This window comes from Sceloporus occidentalis, unplaced genomic scaffold (genome assembly GCF_023333645.1).
Source record: "Sceloporus occidentalis isolate IW3139 unplaced genomic scaffold, rSceOcc1.0.p SCAF_152, whole genome shotgun sequence".
NCBI lineage: Eukaryota > Metazoa > Chordata > Lepidosauria > Squamata > Phrynosomatidae > Sceloporus > Sceloporus occidentalis.
In genome coordinates this window covers 1,651,965-1,672,474 of record NW_028317132.1, presented here as the reverse complement: position 1 = coordinate 1,672,474, position 20,510 = coordinate 1,651,965, and positions in this window count along the sequence as shown.

Here is a 20,510-nt window from a genome sequence, read left to right as displayed (position 1 = left end):
TGGCTTTCTTTTTAAATAAGAATCAGAAAACACTGACCCTAAAATGGATACCTTTAGTATTTTTGTTTTAAGGGACGGTCTAATGCCACAAACACCTTACTTAAATGCATATTAACCCATTTACGTCCAGTGATGTACTTCATGCCCAAGTGGGCTCATTCGTTCTGTGACATACCTGGTATGTCATGCAAAAAAAAAAAAAAAAAATGCCCCCATGTCACAGCAATCGTGATGATCGCGGGGGGGCACTGCTTCACTCTTTCTAGGGCAGGGTCATCCATGGGCTGACATAATGATTGATCTGCCTATTACTGCAGATACTTAACTTGCAGCAATTGACCTGGAAGCACCTCCGATTTTCAGGTCAGTGCTGTTTTTTTTTTTTTTACTATTTTATTTTAAGTCTTTCAATGCTGATGCTCCATAGGAGCACAGCATTGACTGATATTGTGGTGACAAATATTAACCTGCAATGCCAGACCTATTGACATACACAATTATGGCATTGAAGTGGTTAATACTGTACGGCAGCAGGGGAAGGTTTGGGCTGGTCTCCACTTTCATGTGGAGACCTAAGAAACCTTGGTCTCTTGTCATGGAAGCTGCCTTTGGCAGCAGGGACACAATCGCTGGTAAACCAGCAACTGTGAGGAGGAGCCTCTTTGATCACCCCTGTAAGAGGTGGACGGGAGTCCCGTATAAAATGTTGCAATCGGCAATTGAAGTGGCTTAAGCTGCACTATTGCTCTTATGGAGCGATCAGGCAGCAAGGGGTATGTTGTGGCAGTGCCCCACGATTGTGGCGACTTGGGGGCATACCAGGATCTGTTGCATGTGTCACTCTCCAAAGAATTACTACTGAAGTGCTTTTACTTGTTTTTTTTCTTTCAAATAAGAACAATGAATAATCTATACTTTTTCAGCTCTGTTTTGCTTTCCATGATGCACACACTGCTTTTTATTGGAAAGCTAGTGAAGTTCTGAAGCTAAATCACACTGAAACCTAAACAAATTGCTAGTAAAAACCGTTCTTCTAATATTTACCAACACACATGCATGAGACAATGAATGAGACAAAAGCTTTTATCTACTCTGTAGATGACTGCTTCATCCGTTAAAGATTGGGGCACATAACTGTAAAATCGTACACACATGCTAACACTTTACACTAATACACACACTTTACCACTAACATGCTGACATACACACGCATTCTAATGCAATACTGTAACATACACAACACTATACACGCTAACACCAAACATAGACACATACACACTGTGACGGAGACCTGTACTCGGGCAGAGCAGCTCCGTCGTAGAAATATTCCTTCCCGTAAATTCCCAGTTGCTCAAGGGTTAACCTTCTGACCTTTTTTTTATTCTCTGTTTCTTTTTTTAGCATGGGAGGATGGTGGGGAAACATGGTTTCTCACTCTCCTCCCCGCGACCCCCCTACATCGATCACACTGTGATCTCTATGCAAGTCCCCATAGAGTAGGTTCTCACTCTATTGAGAGTGTGCCTTGACATGGCGGGTGAGCATAATTATGCTTTGGCCAATTCATGTTCAAACAGACTCAGCATCTTTTTTAGCCTTTCCTTTGATACCTGTTGTTCAAGTAAAACGCCTGCCAGTAAGACTTAGGACATTTTGTCTTACAAGTTGGAAGTGGACTCTCAAAATGTTTAACTTGAACTCTTAAGAATGTGTAGTTATTTCCAGTTTAGATTTTTTTTTTGGCAGCATGTATTCAGTGTACATGGCAACCTGGATTGGTTAGGTAGCGACCTTTTTATACCAGGTTTTGGTTTTACACAAAAATAGAAATTGTCTCACTGGCATCAATGTCATGTGTGATGCCAGGAGTTGCAATAAATGGGGGATTTCAGGCTACCAAATATTAAAGAGTACTCAACAATGGTGTAGCGCAGGTTTCATGAGCCTCATTTTAGAAGGTGGAACCAGGGCATCATTGGCATAAGATGTAGCACTAGACATGTCAGATATTGGATACATATCTGATGTGTCACAAAACACTGTAAGAGAATATCATACTCTTCTTGTGCACTGTATAAGCGTTCTATTTTAACAAAAATATTTTATATATATATATATATATATATATATATATATATATATGTTATATATAAAACTTACATTGCCCCAATTCCCTCTAGCCACCCATCAAACTACGCAACACACATAAACTAAAATGTGTTTCAATCAGACCCAGTGCCGCAAGTGTATAAAATCAAGCACTCAACCATGCAGTTAATCATTCTGAGGAGCTCGGTGAGATAGAATGCCACCTTTGCAATAAGTCAGTTCGGGAAATTTTAACCCTGCTAGATATTCCACGGTCAACTGTAAGTGGTATCACTGGAAACATTTTGGACAATGTTATGCTTCTAACTTTGTGGGACCAGTTTGTTCCAGTATGATTATGCACCAGTCCATAAAGATGTGGTTGGATTGAGTTTGGTGTGGCAGAACTTGACCGTCCAGAACAGAGCCCTGACATCAACCTCATCATACACCTTTGGATGAACTGGAGCGAAGATTGCAAGTCAGGGCTTCTCATTCAACATCAGTGCCTGACTTCACAAATGCTCTACTGGATGAATGGGCAAAAATTCCCATAGAAACACTCGTAAATTTTGTGGAAATCATGCCCAGAGGAGTGGAAGCTGTTATAGATACAAAGGGGGAACCAACTACATATTAGTGTCTGTGTATTTAGAATGCAAAGTCCCTGTTGGTGCAATGGTCAGGTGTTCCAATACTTTTGTCCATATACGCTATTTTGAGCAACGCCCAATAAAATTATATTTTCTGCATACTCCTTTGTTGAATTTGTTATTACAACTAAAGGGGCAGTTGGGATAGACTTGTTTTTATGGTTCTGCTTTACCTGGAGGAGGTACTACATATCATGTAAGAATGTATCTTTTTTTTTTTCCTCTTCTTAATTACAATGGAAATATCTCCATCCGCGTATCAGAAAAAAACAAGTTATTCAGGTGCAACTTTTTTTTCCCCCTGCACAGATGTGTGCATACTTGTTTTTTTTCTGTTTATATATTTTTTTTCCTTTAATTTTTTTATTCAGAAAAAACATTTAAAAGTACACTACAGCAATCATATTTGCTTTAATGCACATGGCAGCTAAGAAGTCTTTGTCTGCCCCCAGAGCTAATTTCCCTGAAAACACCTGTTGACATGTTAAATGCAGTACTTGCCTCCAATAAGCTTCAGCGCTGACCTGGCAACTGTTGTCATAGTCTGAGACCTAACCTTTGGTGAGGCTGTCAGGGACAATACATTGTCCCTTTAATAAAGCATTTTCTGTTTCGCTAGTCTGTTATGCCAAATATGATACTGTATTACTGATATCTATGTACAATAATGCAGGTCATGACCCTTCACAATGCAAGTCTGCACAGAGGAACAGAGTTACATTTCAGAAACCCCTCGCAACTGGGATTTCAGCACACATAGAGAACTGCATGGAGACTGCCATTCTGTAAGTAATAGTGATGGTTCCTGTTGGGTAGAGGTGTGTGTTATTCGCACAGAAGATCATTCTGGAGACGGATATTACTGCAACTGAAAGAATAATGTGTATTCTAAAGGAAGAATCATGGCAGGAGCTGTACATACATACATAAAGTAGAATGTGTGTTGGGGAAAAAAACACACAAAAAATGTTACTGCAAAAATTGACAACAGCTAGTCGTAAAATGTGTGCATGGAAAGAGTTAAAGTACCAGCATTTGAAACACCCTGGGGTGTCTAGCTTTTAAAAATATCTAAATTTGATAAATTGAATTGATGGTGTTTGGCAGTGAAATATACCAGGAGCTATAAATCCATGCCTGATGTAAAATGTGTTAAGCCATAGGCATAGAAATTATACAAAAAAATGTACACCTTATAGTATGCTCCCTGGTGCTGGGAAAGTATGGAAAATCTATATAATTAGGTATTTATGAAATCAGGACACATGAATTGATAAACTTGGAGGGGATTTTCCATCACTTTACCTAATTTTGTAAGGATTCAGAGGGAAAATGTAAAAAAAATGTAATTGTCGCTAGTTTTTACTAAATTTCTCATTCTAAATTTTCAGCTAATCATCCAAATATGGTATCAAAATAAAGCTCTATCTCTCCTTGAAAAAACAATATATAGTTTACATGGGTACACTATTCACAGGAAAAGAGAATAATCGCTGAACCGACATAGCACAAAAATAGCAAAATTGCTCCGGGCTTTGAGGCACCAAAAACCCCTTGAAGGGGTTAAACATTAAACCGTCGACAAATGAGGCCTACCTTGTTCGTATTACTTTATGGGGGTCCACAACCCATGCGATGAGCTACCTACTCTTTCTATTGGAAAACTGCATGAGAAAAACATAAGATGCAACTAACATAGAAATTGATACACGTTGATCACTCCATCTGGACAAGGCATAACTGATATTTTCTTTTTTAGTATAGGTTTTTAAAATGTCCTTAATCCTATTTAATGTATTTCTATGATTTTTAAAAGAAGAATGTACTTGTTCTTCACAAAATTATGTTTAATTTGGGGTCTGGAAGTTAATTTTGTTTTGTAAGAACTGAGATGAACTGCTGGGCTTTGTTTTATCATACCTGGAAACTCTCCAGGTTTGACCTGGAGATTGCCGGGTGAGCTCTGCTCCTCCGGTTCTCTGGGTCAAGACCCGAATCCTCCAGGTCGCAGGAGCGGGGTCTTGACACGCCTGCTCTCCGCCCCTTTTTTCCTTTAAATGTGAGTGTTTCCCGTTGCCATCAGCGGGAACGCCCCCGGCGGGAACGCTGTCAGTGTGCAGTTCTGGCCACGTCCAGCAAGGGAAGCCTCCAGGTAGCCGGAGCCCAGAATTTCCGAGGTATGGTGATTATATATTTGGTGCTCAAGGAGACAAGCTGTCCAAACAGCAGATAGCTGGAAAAATATGTAGGCAGTGCTCAAGGACTTTGTTTACATTTTGTAGTTTGTATCCACTGGCACATTGATTGTTCACTATGAACAGGCTTTGACCATTTTAAAATCTTGGTTTTGGATTGTAATCTATGGATCACATTACAGAAGATGATTTAGAGGGCATGTATTAAAAATGTACACAAAGAAAATTTCTACTAACATTATATTTCTACTGGTTATTTTTTTAGGTCAGTAGTCAGTAGAAAAGTTGCCTTACGTCAGTCCGTCCAAGAACAGTTAATTTTCTTCAAGAAGAGGTAACGCAGAGTGTATGTTTTCACCTTCAGAGCCATGTTAACTTTACATCTTGAGCATCAAAACTAACAAATAACATGGTGGATAATACCTATAAGTTTGTTAAAGTTGTGTACTGTATTATTCATATGATTCATATCCAGCATGCTCCAGTAGTGTGTAACTTTTATGGCCTTTTAACCCTTGTTACAAAAAAATGGTCCATGAGGACCAATGAAATATACCCCTTACGTCATAGCATTTTTGCAATGGTAGGGCAAAATCCCTACTGGTGAACAGTCAATTAGGCCCCACATCGCCTCTTATCCCATGTGACGGAAACCCATACTCAGACTGAGTAGCTCTGCTGTAGAGATTTTCCTTGCCACTGGAAGCTTAATTGCTCAAGGGATTAACCCTTCATATTCCCCCAGGCACTAGCCGAGATTTAGTGTAGGGGTAAGAGAAATCTCTTTTTTAAGGACCCCACAGATATTTATACACCAAACATGGATTAGGGGTTTAATTCCATAAACTACCAGAAAGCCTGGCTTCTCCATAGAGTTCTATGGCCAGCAAAGCCCACCCATATGGAAAAATTATTTGAACCAACCTATAGAGCAGCATCATTTTACCCCAGACATTATTAACTGTGCATCACCGATTCTTCATCGCGATGCCCTTACACACACCTGTCCACACACACACATTCATTATTGTCCTCATATGGACACACAAACATACAAATACTTTAAAAACACATTCATACTCTCACACCCATTCTTTCTCTTTTTCTCTTGCTTTCCCATTTCTTCCTACCTTTCCCGTTTCTCCCTACCTCTCTCACCATTCTCCATATAACTCTCTGCCTTTCTCTCTTTTTCATCCTATCCGGGTGGTTCTGTGGTGAGAGACCAACGTCTGTTATTACAAGACTTGGTTCAGCGCTCCTTCCTGGTGCACGTAGCTTCGTAGCACGTAGCCAGAAAACAGATCTTTAGGAACGGACCTATGGTAAAATGTTGTTTAAAAAAACATCGCTACCTCTCAAACCTTGTTAGCAACGGTACAATATAGGGTTATATTCATGCACCATTGCTCTCTAAGAGTGTTTGTGCAGTATTACACCGTCAGACCTGCATTATGGAGTTTGATGACCCCTTCCCATCAGCGACAGATAAGTGTCAAAGAAGGGATAATACAGTAAAATAAAATGTTTTCAAAAATTAATGAAAATAAACCTTTTCCCTCACAATCTATTAACCATCTGATTAGTGATACTTTAGGTTAATGATCATTCATTGGTCTCTGTGACCAATGTAAGTGGCCCAGACTTGTTACTTACAAGTGACGTGTTAGTGATGACATTTTTCTTTCTTCAATAATAATTAGTTTTTTAATAATTTGCTATCAAGTATCGAGTGATTCTAACCTTACCTAATACTGTCACTGTCCACTAGTGTTCCGTTTAGGCTATCCCCTAACCCCTAATTTAAATATAATCTCTAAACTGTCAAGTTAAATACTTGTGTGCTAGTTTGTCTTGAGACAGTAAAAAATGTTAAAATATGAACTGTGCTCTATGATTTGGGGGCATGTTATGACCCTGTCATTTATATAATATAACACATGGTGTAGTGTTACTTAGGATAGTTTGGCGATTCATGCATCATTTTCTTTTCTTTCAGTCAGCATATATTTAAGAAATACAAAATCCTATATCCCTGTGCTATATTTGTTGCATACTTTTCAGGAAATATATACTATTGTTTATTTTGATACTTTACACTAATTTTACCATGGAATTTATAACGTGTACCTTTTTACTTTTAATATCCGTTACAATACATAAACACAGTTGATGTAATTTAATGTCTCCAGAACAGAAAGGGTAGAGATCCAAATTTAAAATAAAAAATGAAACATGCCCAAAAACAGTATACCACCCATGGTGTAAATAAAGTTTTGTTAATGTTAAGGTACTATAACCAGTCTACCAATGATTCACCCCAACCCTGCCTCATCAGATGAGTCTTTTTAACAAAAATAAATAAATAAGACCATTTTGTTTTTCCATAGGTAAAGTGAAAACTTTTCCGATGAATCGCTGAAGTTGTTGAAAATATCCTTGCTTCCAAGGGGAAAGATTTGGGCAGGCATAATAAACAGATTTAAAGTAGAACTTTAAGAATCTTTAATTTAGGCTACAAACTGGAAAACTGTCTTTCTTCCCCTTTATGTTAGGGGACTACAATTTACACAGAACTTCTTACATTATACATGTTCAATGGGTATGACAAAACTAAAATTGACAAGCTGACTGAGAATGCCTGATATGTTAGGTAAATAGGGCCCTTGATTTTAAGCTATATCAACAGTTATAACAACGTGTTTGTTCTTTTCAATTGCTTCTTGCTTATCTCAGACTTCTCCAACACTGTAAGAATGTAAAGTTTTCCTCCACCAAAATGGGGAATCTGAAAAGTATCAGTAAAAATTTGCTAGAAGAGCAGCAGAGAATGGGGGAAACTGAAGAAATGCTGAAGTGCTTAGAAGTAAGTTAACATTTTTACTTTCTTTTTCTTACTAAAGTGGATTTATTATTGAAATCAGTGGGAGTACCAACAAGCTTGCCAAATATCAGTGTTCACATAGCACACAGTTTATTGCTGTTACACCTATTTATTGCAGCTCCTTGACTAGAATGGTCTGCTGAGCAAGTGCAAGAAAAATCATAAGGATCAAAAAGACTGTATGCATGTCAATAGTCCATATTGGTCCATATTGAAATAAATGCATTTTATTTTGCTTTTGCATGTTCTTAACAGAAGTCTCACTTTCTAACTATTAAAAGTGCCATACAAAATGGACACAAGTATGCATTAAACCCTGTGTGTTCATTGAGTTGGGGCACATATTTCTCTGTAAAGGGACCAGGACAAATTTCATAGGCTTGCTATAGTTAGATTTAAGTGAGACTCTTTAACCTCTTACACATTACATATATATATGTTTCCTCTCCCAGGTTAAGCTATTCATAGATACATATGAAGGCAAACCTACCTTTTAAGGACTAAAACTCCCATCACCCATGTCATCATACTGGTTGAAGGTGATGTTGTAGCCTACAAAAGCTCATCAGACCATTTTTGTGTAAAAATGAGCAGCCTCAATCACACAGTAAAAGCTGCATAAACGCTTGCAACTAGGAAAGTGTGATCATATAGTATGTGGTTGGCACATTACTATTATTATTATCTTTTATATATAGTGCTAACAAGTAGAGTTACCTTGAAAATAGGGAGAACACCTTTAATTAATGTTAGATGTGCAATCAGCAAACACTGACAACAGAAACCTCTCTGTTATCTGTACAGATCTGTTAAACGAGTCACACATTTAAAAGTAAAAAATCATAAGTAATGCTTGCTTGGGAAGAAAACTCACGTTAACACAATTTTTAGGAATGACTTGAGTTATTAAAAATTCAGCTTTTAATGATTTATTTTTTGCTTGCTCTACTAGCCATTAAAAGTGTTTACAACCCCTTTGTGATTTCTTACAAAACAAACTTGAGTCTTAGTTTGTATTAAAATGTGCTCTACAAAACATTCTTAATTCCTTAAATGTTTTATTACACGTGTGTTTAATATGCGTGTCTTAATATTTTAAGGCTGAGGTTGAGAAAGCAGCGGAAAATGCTGAAACAACAATGAATTGTATCACACACCTTGAAAAAAAGATTGAGAACTTAAAGCAGTTGGATTTTGGGAATGACAGTCTAGAGGTTTGTGTTTATATCATGTGTGCGTTAAATAATAGCCTAATAAAAATCATGATATTTTACTAGCTCATCTGTTTTTATAGGTAATACACACAAACCTGGATGCATTTCAACTTCCAAAAGCTTCGTACCATGCTGTGTTGATGCAGGTATTTGTAATGTAATTGTAGCATTGTTAGTGTGGGAATGGTAAAGCGGGTGGTCCTTTGAGTGGACCTCAATTAGAGCTATTCAGAACTGAAGTTCCTACAGTTCCGTTACACAGTGCAATCACGCAAAAGTGTAAATGCAAATTGTAGGCAAAGTTACTGGACTTCTTGTAACAGCTTGTTTAAGTAGTTGGCTTTTTAACTAATATGTATTGTTTTTCTTGTAGGAAAAGGCTCAAATGTTGAAAAACCCCAGCATTCTGTTGAAAGAACTGCAAGTACTACAGTCAGCCACAGCTTCTTTCAACCTGAGTAGACTAATTGAGAAATGTCACACTGAAATAAATGACTTGTAAGACAAACCAGTATCTCCATATTTTAAATAAATCCATCCATAGCTAGATACTTTCAGATTTTTAAATTGTTGCTGTGTAGGAGTGGCTACTGGTGTGGTTGCTTGTGGGATCGATAGCCTTTCAGTTAGAATATGCATAGAGTACATTTAATATTTAATTAAATAAATACAGTTTTGTGTAACTAATTTTATTCTCTCTTTAAAAACTTGACACAATTATTGTGAAGCAATATAAAATCCATATATATTTAATTCTGCATTTGTTGACATTTTACTTACTACATATTGAAGCATGTTGCTTATTCAATAAAATGTTTTTAAATGCAAGAAAGCATATTATCAGGGGGTTGCAGTGGATGTAATCTACTTGGATTTTGCCAAGGCGTTTGACACGGTTCCACACAATAGGTTAGTATTCAAACTGAAGGAAATTGGTCTAGATGCAAAGTCTTGTGCTTGGGTAGAACATTGAACAATGTGCAATGTCAGTCTGCGGTTGCTAAGGCCAGTAAGGTATTGTCATGTATAAAAAGGGGCATCAAGTCGCGGGATAAAGATATAATTTTGCCTCTGTATAAATCAATGGTAAGGCCGCACCTTGAATATGCTGTGCAATTTTGGGCACCTAGTCTAAAGAAGGATATCATAGCACTAGAGGCGGGCTACAAAATTAATAAAAGGAATGGAGCACTATAGTTATGAAGAAAGGTTAACTAATTTAAATCTGTTTAGTTTAGAAAAACGTCGCCTCAGAGGGGATATGATAGCATTATATAAATATATTCGGGGCCAATACAAACCATTGTGTGGAAATCTGTTCATAAACAGGACTATGCATTGGACACGTGGTCATGCGTTCAGACTGGAAAAAAGGAGATTTAGACTAAAGCAGAGGAAAGGGTTTTTTACAGTAAGGACAATAAGGATGTGGAATTCTCTGCCTGCAGAGGTAGTTTTATCGGAGTCTGTACAGACGTTTAAACTGCAACTGGATGGATACCTGGAGAAACATAATATTCAGGGATATAATTTTTAGTTATGGGGAAACAGCTTATTGATCCAAGGAGAAATCTGACTGCCATTTTGGGGTCAAGAAGGAATTTTTTTCCCAGGTTAGTGCAAAATTGGAAAGAGCGAAACCGGGTTTTTTTGGGTTTTTTTTGCCTTCTTTTGGATCAACAGCAACAAATTAACAGATATAGGAAAGGCTGAACTTGATGGACGCATGTCTTTTTTCAGCCTATGTAACTATATATTGGAGACTATTTTGTGTGGATTCTCAACTGGATGATTACCCAGCCATACATTATGAATTAAATCTCAGGAAATTTCTTTGGAATATTTTGTTCTTTATACTTAATGTGTAACATACCAGGTGCGTGCAGATGGGGGGGGTTCTGTGGTTAGAAGTCAAAAAGGTAGTGTACCTTATTTCGTTATTTGCATATCTCCCTCTAGATTTGTTAAAGCACATTGGAAACTTCTGCAGATTTTGAATTGATATAATTATTTTTAGGGCATTTGCAATTGTGGATTTTATTTTGTTTGCTCTACCCTTTGAAAAAAAAAAACAAAACTCTAAAACCCCTAGTTGCCCATAACATCTAGCCTGATAACTCTGGGTCCTGCATACAATAACTGTGGAGCTGCAATATTATTAATTGTCACCTCTGCAAAGAAAATATGTTAATCTTCGGTTTCTTTCCAGTTCACCATGGGGGATTATTCAGCAAAAGGAAAGTTGTATTTCAGCTTCTTGACTTAAGTATACATTATGATGGTCCAGGCCCAGTAAATTTATGTAAATCATCTTTTATTTCAAAGTGACTTAAAAAAACCACAATAGGAAAGGGAGTAAAAGAAAAGGGGGAAATAGTTGTTGGTATCATGATCATGAACAAATACAGAGTGATGAGATTTGCAAAATGAGGCACATGTTCAACTCAGTATAAAATCAAAGGGCAAATTATTGGCAAAAACAAAGGAATACAGCACCGTGGAGCATCATGGATCATTTATTAAAGAGAGAGTTGGCGCAAACTGCTGTCCGCGGAGTCTCCCGCCACCACGACTACATAAAAAAAAAAAAAGGGGGATAAATAAGAAGGGGGAACATAAATGGAGTCAAGAGGGGAGGGCAGAACAAAGACTGAGGTAAAATGAAGAGGGCAGAAGAAGAGGGGGAGTAGTACAGTTATCAAGAGAAAAAGGGCCGGCAGATGAGGGAATCCGCCAATTAATCTCTGAGGAGAGCCTTCAACACCGCAGAGGATTGGAAGGCCAACCAATATGCCCACATCCTCGTGTACGTTTCCATCCTATAAGATGACACGTGGATCAGTTCTTCCAACGCTCTCGTCTCCTCCCCCCAGGCCACCTAATGGTGCAAGAAAGGGACCTCAGGATAGTGGGATTAGACAGCAAGCAGCGTTAAGGTGATGCATGATTGAGCGTTTCATAGTCCCCAGGGATCTTTCAGAATGAAGGTGTCCAAAGTATGGAGAAGGCGGGACAATTTGTCCAGTCACCTCCTCCACACAGCGAAAAACTCCCAACCGGAAGGGTTGGAGTCTGCTACAGCTCCACCAAATGTGCAGGTAAGTTCCAAGCTCCATACCACATCTCCAAAAATTCAGGTGTCCTATACCACATTGTTAACAACTTGTATGCAGTTTCTTAAGTTTCCGATACAATAGAGCATTTGTGTGGCGAGATACAATGTTCCCTTTCCCATTGAGGATCAGAAAGAGGTTCTCTGAGAGCCACCTTTCCAAGAGCCCATAATAGGGGGAACTGTGGTATCTCCCGCCAGCGACAGACGATACAAAGTGGAAATACCATCCCTGGGCAACAACTCTCGCTTAGTAAGCTGCTCGAAGGGAGTTAAATCTCTTGTGAAGTTATGTTTACCCGGAAATGAAGAAACATAGCTAACAAGTTGGGTGTAATGGAAGCACCGTAACAAGGAAAACCCAGCGTCAAGGTCGGCACGTTCAAATGGGAGAGGAGCATCACCTACCCACACATCTGATAGGGACAAATCAGGAGATATTCCAAGTGAATCAAGAAACTCATTCTCCAACCCCGGTGCGAAGTCTTGGTTACCAGCAATGGGAGTCAATGGCGACGGATAGGAGAGACTTCCACTGATATGTCTCCTGCGCCAGACATCTAGAGTGGCTCGCACAAAGGGGTTCGGGCAGAGCGAAGATTGAAGAGCTCCAGGCGAAGGCCCAAACTAGTAGATAAGGGTAATGGTGTGGAGACCTGTTCCATCTCCACCCACAGCTTGGAGGCAGGGCGATATCTCCACTCTAGCATACGCAGCAGGTGAGTCGCGCGATAGTAGCCAAGAAAAGCAGGTAAGGCGAGACCTCCCTTTTCCTTCAGACGGGTGAGCACAGCATAGCGGAGCCTGGGGTCCTTCCCCTTCCAGACAAATATTATTATTAAGGCGCAAAGTTCCGTGAAGAACTCCCTTGATATAAAAATAGAGCCTGAAAGAGATATAGCACCCGTGGAAGAACGTTCATCTTGACCACATTTACCCTACTGTGCCAAGACACGAGGGAAAGCCCCACGTTGCAGGTCACTACGCAGCTGGGTCAGTAATCTAGGGAAGTTTTCTTGGATAGATCTCTAGGGACCCATATACCCAAGTATTTAATGCTATCACAACACCATCTGTAGCTTTTTTCCGCAGAGTAGTGGATCCTTACCCTCCTTAGGTAACACTGATATCGTCGCCATCAACGAATGGGGATGCTATTGGTCGCAGTCCAAACTTCCTCGGCAGTGATCTCACGCTCCAGAGCCTCTGCTTGATCCACAGAAAGTTTGTGGCGTACTCAGACGCAATGACATTAATTCTAGATATGTGCGCTCATCGCATGTTTGTTTATGGAGCGATTCCATAGTCGCAATGCGTTGCGTGAGTTCTGAGATCTCCTGAGTTCTCAGACGCTTTAAGTGGGGGAAGCTTTACCAATAAAGACCTCCCTGAACTGTGCATTTATGAGCTTCCCAAGTGGAGGAATGTCCAACTTCCGAGCAAACGTTTTCCAGAAAGTCCTTCAGGTGATCAGTGATCGCGTGGACCATATCATCATCTGCCAGTAAAGATTTGTTTAGATGCCAAAAGGGTAGGAAGGGCAGGGTCTAGGGAAAAGAGTTGGAGAAATCGGGATCAAAGATGGGGAGCAGAGGAGAGAGCGTAGAAGGGAAAAAAGGGGGATGAGGTAAGAGCGGGAAGAAGAGGTGAAGAGCAAGGGAGAGGTCGCCGAACTTTGACCTCAACACGGGGGTCGAGGGGGCAGGAGGACACAAGCAGCGCACATGAAAGCAGATATCGGGGTGGGCGAGAACTACGAGCTTCAGGGCGAAGGGATAAATGAGCTTTCTTCATTAAATGTTAACCAAACACTGAACTGGAAAGGGAATTGCAAATTGTAGGCCAATTCAGGCGATCAGAGAAAAAACAATAGAGAATAAAGAACTTTATTATTTCCATTTCAAATTAACCACAAGTCACTTTTTAGTAAATAAATCCCTAGATGCTTTAGGAAGAATTTTTTTTACCCAAAAATGAATTGTGAGTAGTAGAATCAAATTTCTATCTCAGGTGCCTGTGGGCAGAGAGATTTGGTGTGTTGCTGGACCCCCAAAACCAAACCCCATATACTCCATAACACAGACTCCATGACACACAGGAGTGTGACACAGGAGTGTCAGCCTTCACCCTGACAGACTCCATGATACCAGCCTAATCCGATCATCATTCCTAAAGCTAACATACCTAAATATGTTTTTGGAGTTTTTATTTCCATTTGCACTGGTTAACTATAGTTTTTTCCTAATTTTCCCCACATGTATAGATATTTTTCATACTAAATTATGGCTTATATATATAATTATTATTTTAAAAGAATGCCCTACTTGTCCTGAAAAAAACAATATATATTTTGTGAGGTTGTACTTTTTGTGTGAGCAATCACAGTTGAATAAAGACATTTAGCACAAAGGAAGGATTGTATTACATTACCCGCTGTTGCCTTTTTATAGTTATATGTGAGTATTCTCTTTTTCATAGTGTCTCCGCATTAAATCGAGAAATGAAAGTTTGCGATAATTCATTGTAAAAATAAAATTTAAATGATTACAGTTAACGCGTCAAAAAATGTAAAACAAAAGCAGGTCATCGATATATCTACCGTACTATGCTGTATGTTCTTTAAAGGGGTTACCGGAATTTGGTCTCCCACAACCCCATAAATAAATTTGCCTACAATGGTGAGAATTTAGTCCCCGTTATGCTGCAGCACCTAAAATAAAAGTACCCTGGAAAAGAAAATAATTACCGGTATTACATAAGATAAGCTATGTACAATTTAAAGTAAATGTCTGCATATCAAATGGATAATTGGAAAAATATCTTTAAAAATATTGAACTTCTTCTACTCCTTTCTGATGTAGTCCTGAAGAGTAGAGGAAGCTCACATCATATCATAACCAATTTGAAATCTGCTCTCCATTCAAAGATCTTCACACTTTCCAATACACTGTGTTACATATTGTAGACTTGTAAACAGAGATGTTGACATCTTCCAAAGAGTATTATTATTTTTGACCTTATTGAGCATTCTGTAGTATTATCTTTGCAAGACTCACACTGCTAGGGTGTGAACCATCTCCATTTATAGCAATATAAATATAAGTTCTATGATAAGGTTATCATTCATAAATTGATGAGCATCAAGGCTTTTCAAGATACTTTAATATCCCTTTCCAGATTTATGCAAGCCAACAATTCTTAATGTTGAGTCTTTTCTATCCTTTGTCACATAGTGTGTTCAATATAGGCATTATTATATGTTATTAGTTGTTATTTATTATATGTTATTAGTTGAAGCAGACTTTGTCTATTGTTGTGTCTCCAAGAAGATTACATCAGATTTAAAGACCGTTGTATGCAAAAATCTCATATTTGCTCGATTATAAGAGGAGGTTTTTTTCAGAGCAATGCCAGCTGTAATCCCAGATGTCCAGCTAAGGGAATATCTTAACCGATTTGTAGCAATTCAGCACAATATTTCCGAGGCACTACAAGTTGCCTAGAAGGAAGTGTGGCTGGGGAGAGTTTCAAGCCTGAGAGCGGGTAGTGATGGCCAGGGTCTCAGCCTTTCGAGGCCCAGGCGAACGTAGAAGTAAGTCATCCCAAAGCATTGGCTAACAACACCTCTGAGGATAAATCTCTAATAAGAACCACTTCTAGATCACGTGCACCACCTCCCCAATCCAAATGTAACTGGCCCGTCTGAATTTTAAATACGTGCCCCCTGCCACTTTCACAGCCACCGATCGTCTGGTGTTTTTAGAGGGTAAAATAATGCGAGGCTGGACCAACGTAAGGGTGGCCCAAGGGTCACCAGCTGCTGCCTGAACAGGTTCCACCTCGTATAGAATGCTCCAATCTTCCTCTACCATGTCTTGATGGGGTGGTGCGCCTTCCCAGTGATGTTCCTCCTCTGTGTCCCGGTGGAGGCAGTGTGCAGCAGCTCGGAAAGTTGGGTAAATTCCCCAGTTCATAGGTGGCTGACTCCTGTTTAGCATGCAGCGGTCCTTCATGTGCCCGATTTGACAGCATCTGTAACACCTGGGTCTGGATCTTGGAGGCTCGTTACTGGGGTTGAGCCTGTGGGCCCCCCCTTCTGACATCAGGGTGGTTGGAGCTCCTAATGGGAGCAGGGGCCATGTGGCTGTCTGTAAGGCTCGCCGGGTATCCTCTGCAGTGGTTGCCCTCAGTGCCCCCATTTGGTATAGGTGCCCTGGTCTCCCTTCATCAAGCTTCAGAACTTCAGGCACTGAGCTTCCGATGTAATGGAGTACTGTGTGGGCAGCTATTCTTTCACTCGCTCATAGATAGCACAGTCCTCATCAGGTACAGCCCGATACGCCTTGGCAGCTCATCTGGTCAGCTTACTCACCAGGAGAGGGACCCAGTCTGCTGATTCTATGCTGTGTAACCTGCATTGGCGTTAAAAATCCTGCAGGAAAGCGTCAATATCTTCATCAGTCTCTGAGAAAGTCCGGAAAGCAGTGTATGGTATTTTCTGCTTGCTTGTGGTGCTGGCGGTGACCGGGGATACAGAGCCGGAGGAGCACTGTTGCATCTTGTTTTGCGCTTTATTCCTGTTAGACTGACTTCTGTGTACCGAACTTTGGCTTTGTTTATCGACCTTGAACCTGTACTGCTTAGTTTGCTTCGGATAGCTCTACCTAAGCCTACTACCTTGTGAGTCCGCTACCTTCCCTGCATCGTGGGTTCATCAACCTGTGCTGTCCTGGGCCCTGCATAACACTGTGAGCTTTTAATATTTGGGAAAACCACAGGGATGGGGTGTAATACAGGAAAAACAAAACAACATAAGGGATAAAGAGATGGGCTGTCACAGGGACTGACCTGTAACCTGACTGGGTACACCTGTCAGACATTGCTTCCTTCCGCTCATAGCCACCAGGTGAAGACAGCAGGAAACGCAGCTCCTCAGGTACCTCGGTGGCACTGTAGCATAGCAATACAGTACTTTACTGTCCTGACAAGGACAGCACAGAGACTTACCCCAATAACAAGACAGAACTCGTATTGAGGTAAAACAGGAACTGACATTATCGGGAACAGCCCAGATATTTACATAATTGGATTAGGAGTAGATTTGGGTGCCGTCAGTAGCGACTCTAGGAACAATATATGGGGGGCACATAAGATTCCACAGTCAAAACTGGGGGGGCACTAATAAGTTATATAAATAAACATATAAATAAGATGCTGAAATGCAGTATGCCATGATAAAAGAAAAAACTTTCAAAAGTTTTCCTCACGTATTGCTTCAGACCTAAGAAAGAGAGGACAACGCCTAAAAGCTTTTCTTTATAGTTCACACATAAGTGCAGAGACAGAGTGACTGGCTCACACACTGCCTAGTTGTTGTGAGCAGAGTTGAAGCTAGCTCCTTTTGCGCCTGAGGCAAGAATGGAATATTGCACCCCCTCAGCTATTTTTTTACAGGGGTTGTTTTATTGACAATGCCTTTACACACACCTGCCCATAAACACACATACACATACCTACCCATAAACACACACATACATTGCCATTACACACAATGCCTTTGGATACACATATACACATACACTCTTACATGCTGCCTTTACACATACCTGCCCATAAACATACATACACACATACACTGCCCTTACACGCTGCCTTTACAGATACATATACACATACACTGGCCTTACACACACACCTGCGCACACATAATGCCTTTACACACACCTTATACATAAACACACATATATACATACACAGCCCTTTCACACGACTTCCCATATACACTGCCTTTACACATACATATAGACATACACTGCCCTTACACATACCTGTCCATACACACACGTATTCACTGTCCTTACACAAACCTGTCTATACACATACACTGCCCTCACATACACACACCAGTTACAAACACACACATATATAGATATACACTGCCCTTACACCTCTTTCTCCCCATCCAGGGGCGTACCTAAAGAATTTGGTAGATCCTGCATGTGGCACCCCCTCACAAAAAAATTTATGTTGGCAAGAATATTTATTTCACAAATTTGTAAAACTGTATGTCAACTGGAAAAAATATAGAAATCTGAAAAATAAATTACCTTATAAATTTAAATAAGTTTAATAAGCCACCGCTGCCCCTACAACAGCCTGTTTGTGCCACCTCTGCCCCTGAAACAGCCTGGTTGTGCCTCCTCTACCCCTGAAGCAGCCTGGTTATGCCTCCTCTGCCCCTGAAGCAGCCTAGTTGTGCCACCTCTACCCCTGAAGCAGCCTGTCTGTGCCACCTTTGCCCCTGAAGCAACCTGCCTGCCCAATTTCTTCCCCTAAACACTTAATTCAATCATTCATTCATTCACTCTCCCGCACTCCCTTACCTCTCTTGCAGATCTCACTGGTCCAGGGGCCGGTCGATCACCACTGGTGCCGCGCAGACGTCTATGCGGAGGCATCATCTTCCATCCAGTTGTGGGAGCACGGGTCTGTAATTTTAGACATTTGCTTTAATGCTCCCTAATCATTACGTGCCGGCTATTGCTGCAGAGCGCAGGGGTATGACGTCATATACCCGTGCTTTGCATTATTTGCTGGTGCATAGTGATTAGGAAACACGGAAGTGGAGGTCTGAAGTGGCAGACCCCGTACTCGTTAATGTTGGGCCAGTTAGAGGGAGATTGTGATATATGCCAACCTTTACATGACATACTGGAATCAAGTTTATATTTATAGTGACACAAATCCTTTTAAATCCCATCTGGCATACTATAGGCGTTATATTATGATTTGATTTTTTTGTGGAGGGGATGTTATGTTGATCTCAAGTTTTGTTACATATGCCAACGTCAATAATATGAACCTTATATTTGTTTATGAGAACAATCCAGTTTCTATTCCTTATTTATACTTGACCTTAAATTAAATGAAAAAGTCTTGACCAGCACTTTTTTTATAAAACCATCTCAGGCAACACTATTTTTACACTCTAAAAGTTGCCATCCCAGCAGTGTAAAAATATTTTTGCAGTGAGGATAACAGTGAGCATGATATTGATCACGCTTATATCAAAACTAATGTCAGATGTAGAGTAGCCCCTTAACGACCAATGACGTGCCATGGTAGGTTTATCGGGTTGTTTGGGGGTAAAGGGCTACATTTGAGGCATGTGCAATTTAGTTTTTCAACTTGGAATTTTGACATGTTCAAAATGCTGCCCTCATATCCTATTTAAGACATCCTTAAAGCCGGGCAATTCAATTTACCGTTATCAAACCATATATGTTTAAAAAAATAGACACCCCAGGGTATTTCAAATGCTGGTATTTTAAACTATTTCCATGCACTGATTCTACTATCAGCCATTGTCACACTTTGTGGTAGTATTTATTTTGTGTGTGGGGGGGGGGGGTTTCACACACACACATTGTACTTCAAGTATGAATTTGCCACTCCTGGTATATGTCATTGTCAAACAACCCCCCAATAAGTGTTCAGCAACATCTTCTGGGTACAGTGATACCATACATGCACAGGTTTGCCAGGTTGTTTGGGACATAAAGGGGCCACATTTGGGAGGTGCTCATTGTTGAAACTGGAATTTTGACATGTGGTCATCCTGCCCCCAGGTTTATTGGAATTTTGAAATTACATTTCATTTAATTATGTAGTGCCAGCAGATAAATCACATCAATAACAAACTGGTACAAAAAGAGAAGAGGACCCTGCTCTTGTCAAGATGTACCCGCCTTAACTAAATTTCCTTTCTTCCAGTCTAAATGCGGGACCACATGTCCTGTACATCGTCCTGTTTATGAATAGGTTTCCAGACAATGGTTTGTATTGGCCCCGAATATATTTTTATAATGCTATCATATCCATTCTCAGGCGCCATTTGTGTTCCCAGTCCCCCAGTTTATCTAAATCCATCTGCAGCAAAGTACTATCCTGCTCACTTTGTATTACTTTACAGAGTTTAGTGTCATCTGCAAACTTGCTAACATTGCTTTCAGTGCCTATTGGTCCAAGAACAGAACCCTGAGGGACACCACTTTTGTCCAGCTTCAAAAAATTAACATTTATGACTCTCTGTACTCTATCACTAAGCCAATGTTCTACTCAAGAACAAAAATTAACCATCTAGACCAATTTCTTTCAGTTTGAATACTAGCCTGTTGTGTGGAACCATGTGTTTGTCAAAATCCAAGTAGATTACATCCACTGCAACACCTTGATCTACACTTCTACTTACTTCCTCGTAGAATGCAATTAAATTAGTTTGACATGGCCTATCTTTCATAAAACCATGCTGATTTTTGCTAATAACTAGACTTGGGCACCAGGGGGCTCTTCGTCTTCGTGCTC